This window comes from Lynx canadensis, chromosome B1 (assembly GCF_007474595.2).
Source record: "Lynx canadensis isolate LIC74 chromosome B1, mLynCan4.pri.v2, whole genome shotgun sequence".
Taxonomy (NCBI): Eukaryota; Metazoa; Chordata; class Mammalia; order Carnivora; family Felidae; genus Lynx; species Lynx canadensis.
Window position 1 is genome coordinate 195,294,512 of NC_044306.2, and position 21,091 is coordinate 195,315,602.

At 42.3% G+C, this 21,091-nt stretch overlaps 2 long non-coding RNA genes across 2 annotated transcripts in view; both read left to right on the top strand.

Annotated features, from left to right (window-relative positions):
• Positions 1–15,345, top strand: part of LOC115512800 — a 62,995-nt gene extending 47,650 nt beyond the window's left edge. The window contains exons 2-4 of the long non-coding RNA XR_003968488.2: positions 9,053–9,132; positions 9,949–10,072; positions 14,711–15,345. This is a non-coding gene — a long non-coding RNA (uncharacterized LOC115512800). The remainder of the gene's footprint in view (positions 1–9,052; positions 9,133–9,948; positions 10,073–14,710) is intronic.
• A 22-nt stretch (positions 15,346–15,367) lies between these two features.
• LOC115512802 lies at positions 15,368–19,298 on the top strand. The gene is made up of 2 exons (XR_003968489.1): positions 15,368–15,602; positions 16,751–19,298. It is a non-coding gene; the product is annotated as an uncharacterized LOC115512802 (long non-coding RNA).
• Positions 19,299–21,091: the final 1,793 nt, after the last annotated feature.

Below are 21,091 nucleotides of genomic sequence, written 5' to 3' on the forward strand. Positions count from 1 at the left end.
TCCCCTGTGCCTCAGAAGACTGACCTGTTTGGACCACGTTGATGGGTTCCCTTACCTTCTGAGTTCTGAGTGGGTTTCTCCAACAAGGAGGCCTGGTAGGTGGTGGGTGAATGATGATGGGGTATTTATTCTCCCAGTGTCTTTCCTTAAGGTTACTCAGTGTGGGCTGCATCTCTGAGGACACCGCTGAGAGGTTGTCTCCATGCAGTTACTGACCTTTTCTGGGGCTCAGTTGCCTATCTTTCTGGACCTAGTGTTGGTGGCAACTGTCTGCTATGCAAAACCTGGTTGCTCTACCAACACATTTTATGCTTTATCCTCACCCAGCTCTCCCCAACTGAATCCTTCTGCTATGACCCATTGTGAAGGAATCATTTGTTTTCTGCCGTGACCCTACCTGATGGAGTGGTGGGGTTGGGGGACACCTTCATTTTCCAGAAGGAAAGCTGAGTCTCTGAGAAGAAAGTGACCCATCTATTGCCCCATGGATGGTTAGCGATTCTAGAGCCAAGTCTAAAATCCAATCCCATGATAATGTTTCCTTACCAACTGGTTTTCTCTTTACCTTATTTTCCCCTTCACTCTCTTTGCACAGGTCTATTGCAAAATTAAGTCGATAATCCTAAATCTGTATTCTATTTCTCACAGAGGTTTCCTGAGTTGCATAAGCCTCAAGCCCTACACAGCCCAAAGCCTTCTCTCTGCATTGGGAAAGAAGTGTAGACATGTATTTGAATGAACTATGAATCTTAGCTTTAAGCTAAGGGAGAAGGCCAAGGCTTACTTCAGGGGCTCCAGCACTGGAAAACCCACTGTGACTCTTATGAACTTATCCTTTGGCTTCTACAAGCAGCCTGCCTGCTCCTACCTGTTGCTTCCCCTCCTTCATGCTGCAGGTGGTACTCTATGTTCCGGCTGCTGTGGATGATGCCATGGCTGCTCCTTCTACTACCATGTTGCTAAAGAAGCACAAGCATTCTTCTGATTTTTTACTGTTAGATTTAAGATAAAAGAATAATAATATCAAAGTCTCGGATCTTCAGGGTATGAGCTAATTTAAGAGCATCTATTGCATAATCCTGGCCCTTGCTGATTTGGAAATGGGGTGAGATGCCCTCTTTCCGGGGTCTTTTTGTAATCCCTCATTGGCCCATCTCTTAGATGTTCTTCTGGGAATTGGCTCCAGAGTTACCACAACCTCTGCCGACTTCCTCCTGCCTTCTCTCCTTCCAAAAGATGCCCTGGACAAAACAATGGTGACCAGGGTGGCTAGGGCAGCCACCTAATATCATGACCACAAGGTGGCCTTGAGAATGAAGGTCATCCACAGTGTGGCCACATAATTGCAAGGTTAACTGACCTTCACCAAACATCCATGGAGATTCATTCTCCTTTCATTTCCTACTGTTTCTCAAACACTCTATGTCCCTATATTATGGGCGGCTCTGCCTGGAGCACCTTCCTCTCCACTTCCTTGACCGCCAAATAAATAAAAATGCCGCAACATCCACAAAAGTTGGCCCAAGCAGAAGTAAATTTTCCTCACTTCTGAGAACACACTTAAATAAAATAACATCCCCAATGCCTTACATAAAAAAGTGCTAATATCTATTGGTAGTATTCATCTGTATATTGCTTTCACATATATTAAGGCCCTGGATTTTTACTTTAGTAGATAGGTATTATTATATCAATTTTACAGATGAGGAAACTCAAAAGAGCAATGCATTTTTGTGATTTTCTCCAAAATTGTTCAGCTAGTAAATGGTTTCACCAGCATAAAGCAATAATCCTTAAACATTATCTTTGCTGTATGGCAGTGGAAGGAAGAGGTACAAAGTCTTGGATGGGGCATTTATGGAACTACACTACACTAATCTCCTCATTAATGACATGATCTCGGGTCTTGATTCCCCTAGAATAATAGAATTTGACAATATAATTTAGTATAAAGAGCGGGATGTAGAAACTCGTGCAATCTTGGGCTCAAATACGGGTTAGCTAGTTACCAATTCAGCAAGTGACACCATCTCTGAGGGTCTTTCCTTCTCTGTATAAAGGGGATTTAATAACAATGGCATAGACTGCTAGTTTTTCTCCAATATCCATTCTCCCCTTCCTCCTTAGAAATAATCATCACCCAGATTGCAGACTATATTTTCCATATGTTCCAGCAACTCTCACAGCTTTTGACTAAGTATTGTCCAGTGATATACAGTATATGGTAATATGTCACTAGTCTCTACTTGGATTTAAAAAAAAAACAGCTAGGTGTATACTTTTTGCCCTTACTTTTTCCCTTTCTCCCCATTGCTGGGTGGAATGCAGGCATAATGACTGGAGCTAAGACAGTCATTTTGGACCATGAGGAGACTTTGAAAATGGAGGCCACACCCAGAGGAGCCTGGGTTCCTAAGAAATTTTTGGAGCAAAGTCAACATAGTTTGCCACTTTCTGTCTTAAACTTTATGATGAAAGAGGAATAAACTTTGTCTCAAGGCACTCTTAGATTTTGGTCTCCCTTACTTTTAGCCAAACCTCACCCTAACTATACAACACTTTTCTTTTAGGATCATTGTAAGAACTAGAATACCTATATCTAAATATGTATCTATATATTTCATGTGTGTGATACATGGTAGACACCAAGTAAGTACTAGTTATTAGTACTGTTATAACACCTACTTTTGCACATATTACATATTCAGTAAATTATTGACACTTGTGTTGAATGCAACTTATGTTCCAGCGTAACATCCAGCCATGGATGACTGAGGCTGGGCCTGTGATAGATCAAATTCTAGGACCTGGTCTGCATGATAGGTGACTTTGACCTCTCTCTCTATCCTGAATGGCTGGATATAGAAACAGAAGGCTGGGATTCAGAATCCCATGTTTCCCATTATTCTCTGGCTTCAAGGTTGTACAGGTAATTCTGGCTAAGCTGACCACCCAGATCAACTTAGAAGAGAAAAACTGAAGAATAAGAAGTCACAGGTGGGGATGAGTGGGTTGAAAGGTAGGGGTGGTATTTTTAGGAGCCCAGTTTTTTGAAGTCTCAACTTGGGTCACTTTCTTCTTCACTATCTCTAGTTGGTGCACAGTCATGCTATGTCAGAAAGAAGATACGCAACATTCATTATTCAAACATTTCACTCCGATTTTTGCTACTAATATTTAATTTTGGGAGGCTGCTGGTTTGATGGAATGTGGACCAAACATTTGTTGAAAGCCCAGCTTATATCAGGCCCTTTCTGGTATTTCCTTAATATGGTCCTTATAGCATCACTATAAATTAAGTATTGTTGTCCTCATATTAGAGCTGGGAAGAATGGAAACCAGGAGTGGCAAGCAATTTGTCCAAGGTCACAGAGTGAATAAACAGCAGAACTGGGATTCATACCAAATTCTAATTTTAAATTCTGTGCTCTTGAAAAATAAATTCTCTATAAAACCTTGGAAATGAGACAAAACTTTAAGAGCAATTTTCTCTCCCTCCTTGAATAAGCTGGAATTTCTACTCTTGCTATGACTGATCCCCTCCCATCCCTGAAGGCACTGGCTCTATCCTTTCTTGTAGCCCCAACAAGTTCTAGGTCCTGGGCAAAGCTACCCACCCTGAATTGGATGGCCTGTGACAAGGTTGGAATTCAGGAGCTGCATCCTGTCCATTATCCTCTCCTAGCTCTAGTAAGAGCTGCACAATGACAATGTATCTGTCCTACCACAGGCATGGGAAGGTGCCATCAGATGGTAAACTATTTTACTGACAGCATGTGAGTAAAGCCAGGTTAATTCTCCCAAGGACGTATGATGCAAACCACTTGCCTGGCAAGTTTTTTTCAAAAGGAAATCTTGTAACTGATCATTTCTGAAGGGCTGTTTCTGAACCTATGCCTGAAGATAGAGCTTATGAATTCTCATGATAAACTTGTTGTAAAATGTCCACTATAATTTATTTTGGGGAAATGAGGTAGATTGTAAAAGTGGGCATGCTTTCCCCTTCCTTGGCATGTAATTTTACAACTCCTTCCATTAAAAGGTACACTCTTTCCCCCAGTCTTTGGATCTGGGCTGGCCTGGTGATGTGCTTTGGCCAATGAATGTGGCAGAAGTCGTGAAGTGCCAATTCCAAGCTTTTACTCACTCTCTTTTGGGACCTTGCCCAGCCCCTGTGTAAACAAGCTGAGGCTAGCCTGCCAGGGGATGAGAAACCATGTTTAGTGGAGACAAACCATTGCAACTGAGGCCGTCCTAGATCAGGAGAACTGCCAACCTGCAGGTGAAGTGTAGAATCATGAGCCACGCTTAACTGTTGTTTTAAGCCTGGGCTCAAACATTGATAAAGTGTTTATAGTGAAACACTGTAAAACTAATAAAAAGAGTAATAAAATCAATCACTGAGCTCTGGGTGATTGATTATGAAGCAACGGTTGATACACTCCAATGACAACAGCTTTTTTTTTTTTTTTTTAATAGATGATGCTGGCTAAGCGTGCTGTGCAATGCCATGCACCAGCATCTTGCACACTTTTTCTTCTTCATCTCCCCATCCACAAAACCTACCATTTTATTGAACATTTACTCAGCCATGTTTTATATGTCATAAAATCTAATCCTTATCCCTACCACATGAGATATATCTTATCATTTCCATTTGATGGATAAAGAAGCTGATTCTCAGAGGGATTGGGTGAATTAACCAAGCCTAAGATACCATCTGAAAAGTGGCAGAGCTGAGATTTGACCCCAGGTTTGATCTGCATCCTTTACCTGCATTTTCCATTCCCAGGGCTTCTATTTTCCTGGCCAGCTTTCAAGAGAGGTACTTTCATTCCTTATTTTTGGAGAAGGACTTGGTGTTTCAGAGAGGTTAAATAGCTTGTCCGATTAATAAATGGGAGAGTTGGTTTTGAGCCTAGGATTCACTGCCTTTAAAACGTGCGTTCAGTGAGGTTCGTTATTAAGAAATATGTCCTAAATGGAGAAGAACATGTTTACATTCATGCTAGGACCATGTTATTTCTTTGTTTTAGAAACTTGTTCTGCTCTGTTTGAATGTGTTTTAAAAGTCATGTTTTGCAAACCCCAAATTGTAACAGAAAGCAGGTTGTAAAGGAACTGGTGAGAGTTATTGCCCAGAAAAACCAGCTGGGAAGCATTTCAGTGTCAATCTTATTATTGCTTTTAAATTAGCAGTGACTTCAAAAGCCTTTGAAGTAGCTGGCAGGGAATGCTTGGATTGGAGAAAACAATCACTAGAGGGTATTCTCAGCAGGCATGTGCTTTATAAATGTTCCTCCTCTTTATGCCTTGGCACCGAGAAAGGTTGGAAAAGAGGTAGAGGGATCTTAGCAGGAAGCTTCTAGCTGACGTGAATTGCCAGGAAGACCCAATTAGCCTGTCCCTCTCAGTAGCAAAAGCCCAAGCAGAAGGAATAAATTATTTGTGGCAGTGGCCAAAGCTGCTGACAACTTCAGAGACCACCCATGAGGTCTTTCCATGTCAAGCTGACTAGAAGGACCTGAGAGGCTCTAACCCCAGGGACTTGAGGGATTCCAACCTGTGAGCAGAGCTCAGTTAAGTTAAATGGTAGCTCATAATACTTGGAGAATAAGTGTCAAGATATGCTTGTTTGCCACCCTGAATCTCTGTCTGAGGACTTCCATTGGCCATCCTCCAAGGTTGGGCTCAGAGTTTTCTTCTTTCAAGCCTCTGGCATGTCCTGGTACTTCTCTCTATCCAAACAGAACTCACCCATTTCCCCATCCACCCATCCACTCATCCATATAGTATTTGATGATTTCATACTTTGTGCCTGATGTTACCGAATCTTGAGGATACCATTGATTTTAAACTGGTTACTAAGGTCCCTCTCTTCCTCGTGATGCTTACTTAAGTCTTGGGAAGAGTATAGAGACTGCCCAGTGAGCTGACAAAGTATGTGCCTGGGAACCAACAAAGAAGGAATACCAAGAAATTGTTAGGACATAATTTGATACTTTTACGTATACGCAACTATGTTATCAGCATGGGAAAATATCATAACAGTCTTGAACTTTCCTACATGTATTAATGCATAGGAGTGATTTTATGTTGAGTTAGATATTAGAAGAAAAGGGACTATGATTTTTTTCCAAGCTTGGGGGTCTCAAAGGTCCTTTGTTGTTGCAAAAAGGAAAAAAGGAATAGTTGTGTTAAATGTTCTAGTAAGGAATGCTTGTGAGCTGTGAAAGAAACCAGGAAAGGTGTTTAATCAGCCTTGAAGTTGGTGTGTGAGTGAGTGTGTGTGTGTGTGTGTGTGTGTGTGTAAGTGATAGAGGGTAATCAGGGAAACCCATTGGAGAAGAAGTTATGGTTCCCTCCTGTCTGCTATTATAGTGCCTTGGTCAATACTTCTATTTGAGCTCCTGATTTCATCAATCATCTACATGTCCATTTGTAGCAGATGCCATAGGACCCCACCTATATATAACCTGTTGGCTCCCACTATTCTAGTGCATGCCCATAGCATACTGCAATGGGAACCTGCAACTTTCTGCCCGAGTAGCTTTTCTGCATCTACAGGCAGAGAAATCCAGAAGTTCAAGAGGGTTACAGTCCCTGAGAGTACCTCACCTCAACCAAAGTTGGATGAGATTAAGGTGATAAGTAGCCCAACTTTATCACCCCTTGGTAGGATCACTTGAAGGCAAGTTCTGTAACACGTGCCTGAGTTCTCAGGTGGGGCTGAGCCTAGCATTTATCAGCACAGTAACATGGCCTATATTACCTTCCTTCTCTGTCCAGTCTCACTCCCTTACTCCTCTACCAGTTGTCCTGGGATCACCTCCAAACCTCTTGCATACCCATCCTGGGCCTCAGAGTTCTGGGAGAATCAAAGCTAGGAAAATGACTCTCCTCTCCTCTCAGTGAAGGGCTGGGTCCACACAGATCACATAGGTGGACTTAATAAATCTTGAACAAATGAATTAATGAATAAATAAATGATGAAGTATGAATGTTGATAGCACACTTCCAGCCTGTGTTATTTTGTGAAACTCGGATGAATCTCATTATAATGGTATTTGGGAGGAGAAAAATATAATCTGTTTGGGAGATAACAGGTGATTTGGCTTCTGAGAAATGGGAGACACCAAGGCTGGGCCTGGAGGGAAAGATAAAGCTGTGTTGATGGCCTCCCTTCTCTCTCCTACACTGGATCACCCTCCCCTACTGTACCTACAGAGACACCAATAACAGCCTGCCTTCCCTTCATAGAAATTTTGATGAAATTTAGATTCAAAGATTTCTTGGAAAATGTATTCTCGAGCTAAAGCCTAAGGAGACCTAACAAATCCAATGTAATCCTCACAAAAGTGGTGGCATCCATTTATTCACTTACTCAGTTCATTCGTCTGTAAATTGATTCATTCAGTAATTTACTTATTCATTAATTTGGTCATTCATTAATTGATTCGCCTCCTCCCATCTTGCTGACTTGAAATCTTTGGTTCGGAGGAACTGGTAATGAAGCACATGGTCCCTAGAGACTGAATGCTTTGATTGGCGTCCTGCTATGTGACCTTGGGCAAGTTATTTAACTTACCCATGCTTTAATTTCTTAGTTTGTAAAATGGGGATGCCTGGTGTCCCTTGTTGAGAAGGGTAAGTGATTATGGTATATGTGAAGTGCTTAGAACAGTGCTCACACGTAATCAGTCATAGTCACGATCATCATCATCCTGCTTTTCGAATTGTCAGGCTGTGCTGAGGATTGCTCTCTCCTTCTATACTTTCACCTTCAGGTTCCCATTTCTGCTTTTCCTCTCCACAACAGACTGATGGCCTCAACCTGGAGGAACATAGTTTCCCGACTTCCAAATCAGTCCTGAAATTTTAACCGGACCCCTTACTTTCCTGACTGTTGTTAAGGATCAAAAATACCACACAGTGGGCAGGGTGTGTCCATTTAACCTTTTCCACTCCCTTTGGAAGCTGCTCACCCAGGGCCTTTGAGTTAGTTGTCCCAAGCTTCCGTCTCTTCCTCTGATCTCCAATAATTCCTGCTTTACTTCAGCTGCTTCTGCAGCTCAGCCCTTTTAGCCGTGTGCAAGGGGATTCACCAAGAACAGTTGACACAAAAGTGTATATAAGGTGGCAGCTTCCAAGGAGGAGTTCCTCTCGGAGCCTCTACTGTTTGGACTGTGTGTCCCCCTTCTTCTCTTAAAACAACACTAACATGGCCTCCACCCTGACACCTAATTAGATTAGTAGCAATTTAACAGCCACTCCCTGTCTTTTCCTGCCTCTGGTTTTCTAATAGCCAAAGGTCAGGGTCAGGGTGGGGAAAGGAGAGGTCAGCTCTATGCAGCCGGCTCTGGACTGGCCAAAAGGAAAGATGAGTACCTGTTTTACCAGGAGTAGGAAACAGAATGTGTGCAGAAAGGTGTCGTCCACCGTAGCAGGAAACACATTCCTACAATTCGTATTTTGTTAACCCTTTATAATACATTCAGCTAGTTGAAAGAGCCCCTGACCGCACATTAATGTCACTATAGTTCATAGAAAAAGTGTAGGATGGATCTATGGGCATGTAGGTTGTGAAAACAGTGACAGCTCAATTTGATTAGGAGGTATTGCGGGGGACAATGCTGAAGAGCATGCATTCTGCTGCCTAAATACCTGGGTTGAATCTCTACTCTGTTATTTACTGGCTTGCTGGGGTTCATGTGCCTCAGAATTCACACATGGAAAGTGAAGATCGTATCAAGCCCATGTGCTCTAGCATTGTTGGGACGGCCAAATGGGTCCACCAATGTGTGGCATTAGAGTGGTAATGACATCTCATAGGTATTAGCACTTGCTGTGTGCCAGGCCCTGTTCTAAGAGCTTCTCTGTTCATAGAAATGGCCATGACCTGGACACTTGCTTCAGTTCGGCACCATGTGACAGTAAACAGCAAAAATACCAGCGGCTTGGATAAGGTAGAAGTTTCTTTGTGGTCATCAGAGACTTAGGCTCCTTCAGTGTCAAGTGCTTCATTATTCAAGTACTAGTTTCTGTATTCCAGGTCACCTCGTGTTCCATGATGCTCTAGCCATCAGATTCCTCTCTCAGGCATCAGGAGGAAGACAGGGTGTTGGGGAAAAGGTGAGTCAGTTCTCCTTAAGGAGTTTTCCCAGAGGCTCTCCACACCATTTCAACTTATATCTCATTGAAAAGAACTTAGTCACCTTGTTTTACCTAGCCGCAAGGAGGGCGGGGAAATGTAATGGATCTCAACTGAGCCTTTCAATGAGACTGAAGTCCCAGATGATACCTTGAATGCAATCCTAAAAGAATCCTTGATCAAAAGGGACCAAGTTCGACTGGGCTTGGGTTCCTAACTCAAAAAATATGAGATAATAAACATTTGCTGTTTTAAACTGCTAAATTTTGTGGGTAATTGTTATGCAGCAATATGGAATTAGTACACTAATATTCTGGAATTTTCCTTTTTTTATATTTTAAATGTTACAGCCTCAGTGAGTGTATGGTCTGTGTTCCAACTACCAGTAGGCAATAAGTTGGCCAAATGCTTTGCCACCACATGGCATGGGGTGCCAGATTTCTTGGCTGCAATATCCTTTGATAAATGAGTTCAGTAAAGTTGCAGGATACAAAATAAACATACAGAAATCCGTTGCATTTCTATACACCAATAGTGAAGCAGCAGAAAAAGAATTGCAATATGCTTACTGTTTGCTTCTGGTGCGTTGTCTAATGCCATATTTTAGATTCTGTTTCTTATAGTACCTCTCTCGCAAGAACTAAATTCTGCATCGTTTAAGATTAGGTCCTGCTACCTATAACAGAAATTCTAAAATCACAGTGGCATACCCAAGAAAGAAGTCTATTTTAGTTTCATATAAAAGAAGTCTAGCAGTAGCTAGCCTAAGACCTCTTTTGTTGTTCTGTATTCGTCAGTGTCCCAAGCATCTTTCTGCTCCAAGACCTTGGCATCCATCTTCAAGACCACCTCATGATCCAAAATGGCTACTTTAGCTCTGTGCATCATATCCTTATTCCAAGCCACAGAAGGATAAAACAGGTAAGTCATCTTAGTTGAGTCAGCTCCCCTTGAAGAGTCTTTCAAGCAATGTTTTCTGTAAGATATTTGTGTAGTAGACAATAGGGTATTTAAAAAGTAGGAGAACTTGTAGGTCATTTACTCTATTGTTTCCCAACCTTTATACATTTTGATTCCTCTTTCTTGATTTTTACTATACTTCAATGTCATCCATCCAAGCAATTACTTCATAGTCAATCATGTAGTGAAAAAGTTATTTCCCTACATTTCATACCATCTATATGATTTTTACATAATGTGTTTTTAAATCAACTTACTTTTTAAAACTTAAATATGTATATTTAGAAATAAAAATTTCAGGGGTGCCAGGGTGGCTCAGTCAGTTGAGGGTACGACTCTTGACTTCAGCTCAGGTCATGATCCTGGGGTTGTAGGATTGAGCTCTGTGCTGAGTGTGGATCCTGCTTAAGATTCTCTCCCTCTCTCTCTGCCTCTCTCCCCTGCCCTCTTTCTCTCTAAAAAAATAAAATTAAAAAATGAAGATTAGCAAACCACAGATTATGGATCTCTCCTGAATGAAACAGAAGGATTGCAAAAAGAGTAGCTTTCCCTTACACTATTCAATATAATTTAATGTCCTGTGTACCACCTAACTCATCTCAATTTACTAGAAGTCTGTGATATACATTTTGGGACACACTGGTGCATTCTGTTGACCAATGAGAAAGCCAATTTCCCAGAGGCCCAGTGTGATTCTCTGTTTGCCTCTTGGGATTCTTATATGCTTATAAAGACTTTATTGCCTGACACCACATTCAGCTGGTTTAGGGTCTCTATCTGCCTGCTAGACTGTGAGCTCTGAGAAGGCCAAAACAGATGGGTCTGTGATCCCTGGGGCAAAGCCCAGGGTCTGCCCAGAGTCAGTGCATTTAGTGGGCTGGAGCAAATGGAATTGTCCAAGAACATGCAGCTCGTGTGCAAGGATGAAACCAGGGTCCATATCTTCTGGGAGCTCACCAAACAGTGCTTTCTAGTCAGGTTTCTAGAGAGAAGGATCAATTTGGTTCCAGGGAAAGAGATCAGAAAGATTTAAAATAGAGTGCTGCTTTTTATTTTTAAAAATCAAGGTTATTCTTGTTTTTTTTTTCCATGATATATTCCTGTGTATATAATAGTAGGTTAAAAACCCATAGTGACTCAAGGTAGAAATCTCAAAGAAAGGTCATTCAATAAAGTGGTTGTTGGTGGTGATGGCAGTAATAGGAAGAATAGCTTCCATTTATTGAGCATTTTCTAGATACCAAACACAATCCTAAGCACTTGAATTTTCTCACGGGTCAGATAATTATTATTCCCATTTCATCAGAGAAAGCTGAAGTATAGAGTGGTCTTTAGTGAGCACATGAGATACAACAGCCAGTAAGTGATGAGAAAGTCTTCATTAGATGTGTGTACTTCTTCAGATCCTCTAGGCCTCACCTGAGTTTTGGTCCAGGGGTTACTATAGTAACCAGCTCAGCACCAGTTCCACCAACTTCTGGCAGGTGGGATCTGCCAGTACCTCACACTGGGCACCCTCTGTAGTGTGCTTGTTGTCTCCTGTCCTGGGACCGCTCTGTGGCTTTGAATCCACAGTACCCCTAGTCACCTGGGCATACATAGCTCAGAACTGGGGAATTAACGCTGCATAGGGCAAACGTTTGACTTGTGCGAGAGGGAAACAGATGGATTGATGTTCCTCCACCTCTTTTACTCCCTGGGATAGGCTGTGCAGTGCTCATATTTTATATTTTCTTGGAGGACAGTCTCTCAGTGTCAGACAACCAGTTGTACCTGTGGCAGCCAACTTGAGAAAGTATTTTTAATTGGCCCACCCTCCTATTTTCTCCCTTTTCTTTCACTCTGCTCTCTTAGATCATAATAAAGAAATGTCACGTAGACCCTTACTTTTGGCTCTTCTTTCTATGGAACACAGTTTGAATCAACCCAGATCTGTCTGATTCTGAAGCCCATGCCCAGGACACTGAGTTATATTGGTTCTATGTATGAATTTTCAAGATAGGCTAACTTCCTGGTGAGAAGCCCATGCTTTTGGTATCTTGATGATCTGGTCCTTCCTTCTCCCCACTCTCTGTCTCAAATATTGAGTGTATTATGAGTTCTTGAGTGTATCTTGAGTTCTTTGCATTATGTTCTGTTGTTTTCAGCCCTTGGCACTTGCTTTCTCATTGGCACATGCTATCCGTCTCCTTTCTTCTGTATTCCTTTCTGCTTCCTTTTCTGGCTAACACACACTCATTTTTAGAATTCAGTCTCAATGGCTTTTTCTGATTCCTCTGGTCCCCTCAGTCTTCCCTCAGTGTGGATTAACTCTTTGTTTCCTATACTTTACTTTTATACGCCTACCTTCATGTCATTATCTGTTCTTCCAGGAGTCCCCAGCTCTTTGAAGATCAGGGTGGTGTCCCATTGACTTTTCTGTCTGTCATGAGCATGGAACCTTCCACAGGGTCTCAGCTAACTGAAGGTGATGGTGGAATGATCAAGGGCACAGGAGTGTTGTCAGGTGGACCTGGGGTTTCAGTCCTGCTCTGACACTTATAGCCATGGACTTCCCAGCACATTGCCTGACAATTGTGACATTCAGCTTCCTAATCTGTAAAAAGGGGGAAAAAAACATAGCAGCTATGATGTTGGGTTCTTATAAGGATTAAATGACATAAAACATATTGAATTTAGTAAGACAAAAATAAATGTAAGTTATTTTATCAACAATAAGGTAATTTATTATTCCTTCCAAAAAGGTGAGAAAGTAGAGAAGTTAGATTAATTGTCACCCACATCTAAACACAGCTTTAGTGAGTGCCCTCAAGTCTTTAGGAGACTCTGAGTCTTGGCTCAGGCCACAAAAGCTTACAAGCTAAGTTTGGTCTAGTTTTACTAGGTACCCACCTTGTTCTAGGCACTGTCTGCAGGGCTGGGGCATTAGAAATGGTAATACTTGGGGACTATCCTCAGCAAGTTCAAAGTCTAGCAAGGTTATGACCTCAAAGTCTGTGATCTTCTATTATGACCACATTATCTCCCATCTTGAGGATAAATGCATTCATTCCTTCAACAAAGTATTGTGCATGTACTATGTACCCAGCCCTGGCTAGGTGGCAGGGACAGAGCAGTGAATTTATACTTTTATTTTTTTGAAGTTTATCTACACTGGGAAAGATAGACAAACAGCACACAAAGAAAACAAAATAACCAGGAGAAAAAAAGCAGATGTTAAACCAGTGGACAAGAGAATTCCAGAAAGAGACATCAGATTGTGCCAAAGGATGGAAATGTGGAGAGCATGGCATGATCTGAGACCAGGAGTCTGCTGGTGATATCACGGGGTAGGGAGATGGGTGAGGCTGGAGAGACAAGCTGGGACAGAGTGCCAAGGGCTGTCCTGCTAGTCAGGATTCTTTTTCATCACAGAAACCCAACCAGAGGAGTGAAATGGGGGTGGGTTTATGTGGCATAGCTTGTGTGTGGGCAAGAAAGGGCTTGGCCCCAGAGAAACTGGACCCGAGGTTAAAGGCATCTTATTGCCAAGATGGAATTTCTTCGTGTGATAAGGAACATGGTCATATATAAGTTTAGGTTTATTTCTTTGCAACCTAATGACTTTACGTAAAAGGAACTCCTCTGTTAAAAAAGAGTAAGTCCCAGGGAACACCAGTTGGCTTTGTTTGAGTCATGTGACCTTCCTGGATCACCAATCACAGTGACCAGGACATGAGAACATCTGGTTGGCTCTACTTGCCAGCCTTATGTTTGGTAGGGTCAGGGTCTGTTTACAAAAGGAGAAGAAGTTATCCTACCCATACCCAAACCAAATAATAGCCCCAAAGCCTTGAATCCGACACCAGGGAGTTTGGGTTGCATCTGAGGGTGGCAGAAATCGTTTTCAGGTTTTAAGTTAGAAGATGAAATGGTCAGATGTATGTTTAGAAAGAGCAGCCCAGGCATAGGGTAGAAAGATGGTTGAGTAAGTGGAGCAGATGGAAGCCCGGAAGACCTATTGTGATACTGATGTCATAATGCCACAGTCCAAGTAAGGCCCTAGAACAGGGGCTGTGCACAAGGTTGTTGGGAGTGTGGGTGGATGAAGGAGAGAACACAGGGGATGGATATTCCGTTCCAGGTTCCAGCTGGAGACAGATGAGAAAGCACTGGCCACTGCTGTGTGAATTGTTGTCAAGGCAAATTGCTGATAAGGTCTTTCTAGAAGAAGTTATTCTGGCTTAGCAGCTGGCCAGTATCCTAGACTTACTTATTCTTTTACCAAAGCTAAATTGGAGCAAGGTGCAGAAAACCTGCTTTTCTGACTGGGATGATAGGATTTCGATTTAACAAATCCTGAGCACCCACCATGTGCCATGCCTAAGGCTTATTTATTTTTAGAGGTGAATAAGACAAGTCTCTACCAGAAAAGTACAACACGGTAATCCTATAATCTTTACCATAGGGCTATGGGGTAGCATGGAAAATATCCTGACCTCCATTACACACTTCCTTGGAGAAGTGAACTGACTTTCTCAGTTCCCATAGGAGACTTCTCCTCACTTCGGTCCACTTTAATGTGAAACCCATGGGTTCTGGCTCTTTTCTATACCACAGGAACTAAGGGACTCCCTCAGGCAGCTGTGGGCTGATAAAGGTTAAACAACAGACTCTCTAAGCAGTGTTTGCTGGTCATCAGTGTGAATACTCCCACCATAGCTGGTTTCATCAGTCTTGTCTGAATGTTGACTTGGAAAGAGATGCACACAAGGAGTCTCTTGAATCTGAGGATTCAGTGATCTCATCAGCCAGACTGCAGCCTGCACCCTGGAGGGGAAGGTAGAAACTCCATCTTCTTGGAGTTTGGTTTGCATGGTCTGTCTGGGTTGAATTGTGTCCCCCACAAAAGACACGTTAATTTCCTAACCTCTAGGATCTCAGAATGTTATCTTATTTGGAAATGGGGTCATTGTAAAGGTGAATAGTTAAGATGAGATCATACTAGAGTAGGGTGGGCCTCGAATCCAATATGAGTGGTGTCCTTACAAAGACGACAGTCATGTAAAGACACAGGGACACAGGGAGAAGATTATGTGAAGATAGAAGCAGACATTGGAGTGATGCATTTATTGGCTGAGGAACTCCTGAGGTTACTAGAAACTGGAAGAATCAAGGATGGATTGTCTTCTAGGAGTTTCAGAGGGAACATGACCCTGCCGACACCTTGATTTTAGGCTTCCAACCTCCAGAACTGTGAGACAATAGATTTCTGTTGTTTTAACTCTCCCAGTCTGTGGCACTTTGTTATGGTTGCCCTAGGAAACTAATGACTCCTGTGTTTTCTTGTACCCTGCACCACCTGGTTCGAAGTATGACTGCCCTTGGGCAAAATCTCATTGTGTTTGTGTTTTATAGGTCCAGTCCTCTTTCATTCCACTCTTCCATTTCGGTCAGATTACAGGAGTCTAGTGCAATGAACTAAAATGGAAGAGCCCATTGGCTTATAAAGGTAAGAAAGTCATGATATCAACCATAATTAGTTGAATATGTACTAGGTATCAGGTGCTATACCACGTGTCTTTCATGTATTGCCACATTTAATTTATTCTTCACAATAACCCTACGACTAGGCATAATTGTACTTATTTTGCAAATGGGGAAATAAACACTCAGTGATATTAGATCAATTGCCTAAGGTCACAGAGCTAGTTAAGGACTGCAGGATTGTCAACTCAGGTGTGGTTAGACTCAGACTCTGCAAAACATCTTAGCACTCCACCCTGTGGCCAATTTATGGAAGTCTCAATGGGATATAACTGCACAAACGCCTCAGGGATTACCCCATCTGGACCCAGAGATAAGATGGGATCTGAGGGTAAGGGAGCAAGATGAAGGATGGTTAGAGAAATCAAGTCAATGAAATAAGTTATCTTGGGTCCCCTTGGTGAGCTTAACCACACCTCGTGGTTGCCATTTCCATGTGGCAGTAGTAATGACAGGCCCACAATGATATTGTAATTATCTTAATCCCTTATGTATACATAACACTGAATAGCTGTGATGGACTTTTTCTCCAGTGGCTTTCTCAAGTTCTCGGGCTCTGGAGCCAGACGGAGCTGGGTTTACATTCTAGGGCTGAAGTTTACCAGTGGTCTCATCTTGAACAAGTTGCTTAATCATTTATGAGTGTCAATTTACTTCCCTGACTTCCAGCCTCTTAGGGGTGTTGGAGGGATTAAATACGGTGGTGTGGAGGGGAACAGTATATAGTAGACATGAGGGGAGCGAGTTTACTCCTCCCGTACTTCTGGTCTCCTGATCCATTGTTACCACCCCCATGAAGTGCGTTGGTTGCTGATTCATGTTTCCTGATTGAGAGAAGCAAGTCTACCAAAAGTTCCAAGCATGTGCCTTAGCTCTCTGTCTGTTTCCCCCCGCACAATGCTGTGCTATTCTGTATTTGCCATGTCTACGTCCCTCTTATGGGTCCAAGTGTGTTTCCCCCAAAATATGTTGAATTCTTGACCGCTAGCACTGATGAATGTTACCTTATTTGAAAATAGGGTCTTTGCACATGTCATCAAATTTAGATGAACTCGTTGGGATGGGCCTTAATCCAGTTGTGACTCGTATTCATATATATATATATATATAAAGGGGAACACCACGTGAAGAGAGAGCCACACAGGAGAGAGGGAATGCCGTGTGACCGTGGAGACAGAGACCGAGATACTGACATTTCAAGCCAAGTGCTATTGAAAAAAAAAGGAGGTTTTCTATTACCGTCTCTGTTCTGAGGTGAGTAAGAGACAGGGTTTTGAAGCAGGAAGAGCTAAGACAGAGGAAGGAACCAGTATGCACCGAGGACCACTGCAAACACCTCACTTAGTTCTGACACCATGTATGGTGAGTATTCCTTTTCTCACTTTCCAGACGAAGAAACTTTAGTCAAAGATAACAGATACCCAGCTCAAGGTCCCACGGTGAGCAAGGGGCCGAGAGAATTCCAAACAGAGGCCTGATTCCACAGCCTGTGATCTTTCTATGTTATGCAAAAGTGATCAAGACAATAGGTAAAATCTCAGTCGGTGCCCATTGTACTTGCTCTGAGACAAGGAGGAAGGGGAGCCTCGATGAAGCCATGTAGTTAAGTTACAGAGAAGTAATAGAGCCTCATGGTCAGGGTGACCATCCTGCTGGAGTTCCAGTGTCACCTACCTTCACGCACTGACTAGCGGTGTGGCCTTTGCCACGTGGCTCTGTCTCTCTTGGCCTCAGCCTCCTGCCTGACATTTGGCGTTAATGGGGACAGGGATTATGGAGCTATTGTGAAATTAAATGAGCATCACACAAAAGCACTTAGAATAGAGCCTGTCACACAGGCAGCACAACATAAGTGCTTGTCGCTGTTGTTATTTTTTATTATTCAATATACGACCCGTGGCAAGGTCTCCGCTTCCACCGGAAAAGGCATAATGAACCTCCAGGGTGCCTGTGTCCTGTGTGTGGTTCCCAGGACATGCTGCTTGCTGGTGTGCTCCCTGCCACCGTGATTTCCAAAATCTCAGGCGAGCGGGGATGTTATGTTTCTAATTGGACAACTGTCTGCTGGGTGCGCTAATAGCATCTTTCACAAGGCTTGTTGGTGATGCAGGGCAACTGCTGTAATGTTTCGTAGCCATTCGTAAGAGCACGATTGAGAAGGAGAAGGCTAACATGTAATTTGCAGTCATGACTTCCGGCACCAGCTCAGACAATGTCTCTGTGGTTCTGGTGCTTGAATCTCTGTCTGCTGGTTCTCTGAAGGCTGTTGGACGCCAGCCCCTTGTCCAGCTGCTCTGTCTTCCCATCAGGACTGCCAGCCTCTGGGGAGCTCCCTAACTTCTGAAACAAATGGTCTGTGGTGTCCCGTGTAAATTGTGTGAACTGTGAACTGATAGCTGAACCTGGGAGGCTGAGCTGGTGTGGAAGAAGAACAAACCGAGTGTGATATTCTTTTTGGACATTTTGGATGCTTAATTTTTTTTTTTTTTCTGAATTCTGGTGAGTATTTTTCTAGGACTGCAGTGACCTGCTCGCACCTGATGGCCAACCATATTTTCTTCGTCTCCTATGGTGTGCTTATCAGAAAAATGGACCAGACCCAATAGACAGAGCCAACGTGACTTTGGGGATTTTGCTCATTGAGTATTGCACACAAGGGTTGGCTTAGAGTACACGGATTAGAGTTCTCTAGGCCATCTTGATGTTTCTGTCTGTCAGAGCATCCAGTCCTTGGACTTAATAATTCCAAATACAAGGCCTTTCATTTAAATGAAAAAACAAACAAAAAAACAAAAAACCAACCAAATCACAAACTGAACGCCACTTTCTGGATTGTTCAAGAAACATTAGGATGTGTAGTATGTTTCAGAGCTGGATTACGATGTGAGGGTATAAAAAATATGGAACAAGAGAAAAAATAAAAAAAGAAGATGCTCTAGAGAAAGCAAAATAGTCTACAAGTATGTAATGATCCCAAAGCAAAGTAATCAGGTAAAAGTCTGTAGATTTCAAGACATGGATTTCACACAATTGATAGAAAGTAGACAAAATGAAATAGAAAGTATTATGCATGATTCCTATGCAAATAAATTAGAATGCAGACACACTCACAACCCTATCTTCCCATCTGATACATTCACACAGATGAAAGGGCTCTATAAACACTGTTCTGTGCCTCCCATTTCTTTTGTCTTCATATATATTGTGGAAGTTTTCATACTGGTACGTACTATTCCTTTTATGTCATTCTAGCACGTTATTTTTCATGGCTCAAGGCATTTCATTGTATAAATGCATCTTAATCTATATCCATAATCACCTATTAATGAACAGGTAGATTGTTTCCAGCATTTAATTTTTTTATTTCTTTTCCAAGCAATACTGCGATGAATATCCCTAGCCATAAATCACTGAGTGCATATGTGGGTATGTCTATAAGAAAAAAAAAATCGTTGGAGGGGACTTTCTGAGCTAAAGTATATTGTAATACATATTGACCTTTTGCCAAATTGACCTTCAAAGAGGTTATGCCAATACATACTCCCATTACCACCATGTGAATATCTGTTTCTGCAAAATCTTGCCCACGCCATGTTTTGTAATCCTTTTAATTGTTGCCAATCTGTTAAGTAAAAATAAACACAATATCCTGTTGTTTTAATTTGCATTTACTAAATCACTATGTGAGGTTAAGCTTCTGTTCATATCATTCTGAGGGATTTGTTTTTCTTTTTCTGAACTAAGCACATAATAGGTGTATAATAAATATTTGTTGAACAATTAAATAAACTCTTGTGCAATTGTTTCTTTCATTATTAGTCTGAATGGACTCTTTAGAGAGTAAAAAAATAATAACACCCTTTGATATAGTTGCTGCATGTATTTATTTTCCTGTTTGTTATTTGTGTCTTAATTTTGTTGATTTTTAGTGGGAGGTATTTAAAAATTTGGTTTTTATTTTTTTATTATGGTCACATTTATTTTTTTTAATGTTTATTTATTTTTGAAAGAGAGAGAGAACACAAACTGGGGAGGTGCAGAAAGAGAGGGAGACAGAGACTCTGAAGCGGGCTCCAGGCTCTGAGCTGTCAGCACAGAGCCTGACATGGGACTTGAACTCACAAACCGTGAGATCATGACCTGAGCCAACGTCAGACGCTTAACCAACTGAGCCACCCAGGTGACCCACATTTATTATTATTTTAAAAATACTTTATAGTTTTAAATCTGGCTAAGGATTTTCTTATTTCTCTGAACAAACACAATGCCGTTATTACACCTCCTTTCTGTTGCTGATATTTCTTGTGTGATCTTGAAATTGTACTGTGATCCCCAGACTGTACTGTTCCTTTGCCTACCAAACTCCCTTCCCTCCTTTGCCCATATAATGGTTACTACTTGGAGAATCAGGGGAATTTCTACTTGCTTGGGGAAGCTTGCATTTGATGAGTGCTCCTAGGCTTGGCCCCTCTCATTTTGTGTTAAAGGCAGAGATGATCCCAGGTTCAAGGTATTACGGAAGCCCAGAATAAAGCCAAGGGCACATTCTGCAAAATATCCTGGGTTTAGAAAGTTGCTGTCAGAGAAGGTCTTCCAAGCCAGAGTAAGAAAACTGATCTTTCTCCTGTAGGAACTACAGCAGGGCTCCCTGGGCTTCCTGCTTTCTGCAGGTGATAGGTTTAGATGGTAGAACAGGGACAGTAAAGGGCCTTGATCTTGTTCAGTAGGCTCTTTTTTAGGACTTCCTTCTAGATATATTTCTCTTTGGGTCGTTCTTCATCTGAGACTTATTGTCGGTGGTTTGGGTGCATACGAGACTCAGCGCCTATTGGGTTTATGAGGCAATGTGGTCTGAGAAGCAGGCTGCAGTAGACCTACCTTGGAACCAGACTCAGTGAGTCCTCTGCACTGCACGGGAGCTGCTTCCTCTCCCTGCTCAGTGTTCTTCCATCTCTTCCCTCTTCTGAAAACAGCACTTCTTCATCTTAAGAGCGCTTTTCCCCACCTCATACCCCCCAGCCCCAAGTTATTCATTACCCAGGAAGGCAGATGACTCCATCTAGGTTAGGAATAGGAATCTTGACCACACACCCCCAGGCACCCAGGACTCTTGGGTCATCCACTATGAGGATGCTCTAATCAGAACTCTCTTGTTGCTTCGGGCCCTAATATGTTCCCTGTTCCAGTCTTCCTAAAGCCTGAGATTATTCGGGCTTCCCACGGTGTCCATCCAAGAAGTATCTCTCTCCCTTTAAAGGAGTCAGATTCTGTTGCTCGTACTCCAAGAACCTTAGTGGAAAGAAGATCTCACCAGTGTCAGTGGGTCCCATGAAAGCGTGGGGCCGAAGCCCTGGCTTTGCTCAGTGCGCAATCCTTTGGGGATCTGTTTATTTCAACTGGAAGCCATGGCTCTTCTTTTTTGGATTTTCAATTGTCAGGTTGGGAAGACTGGGT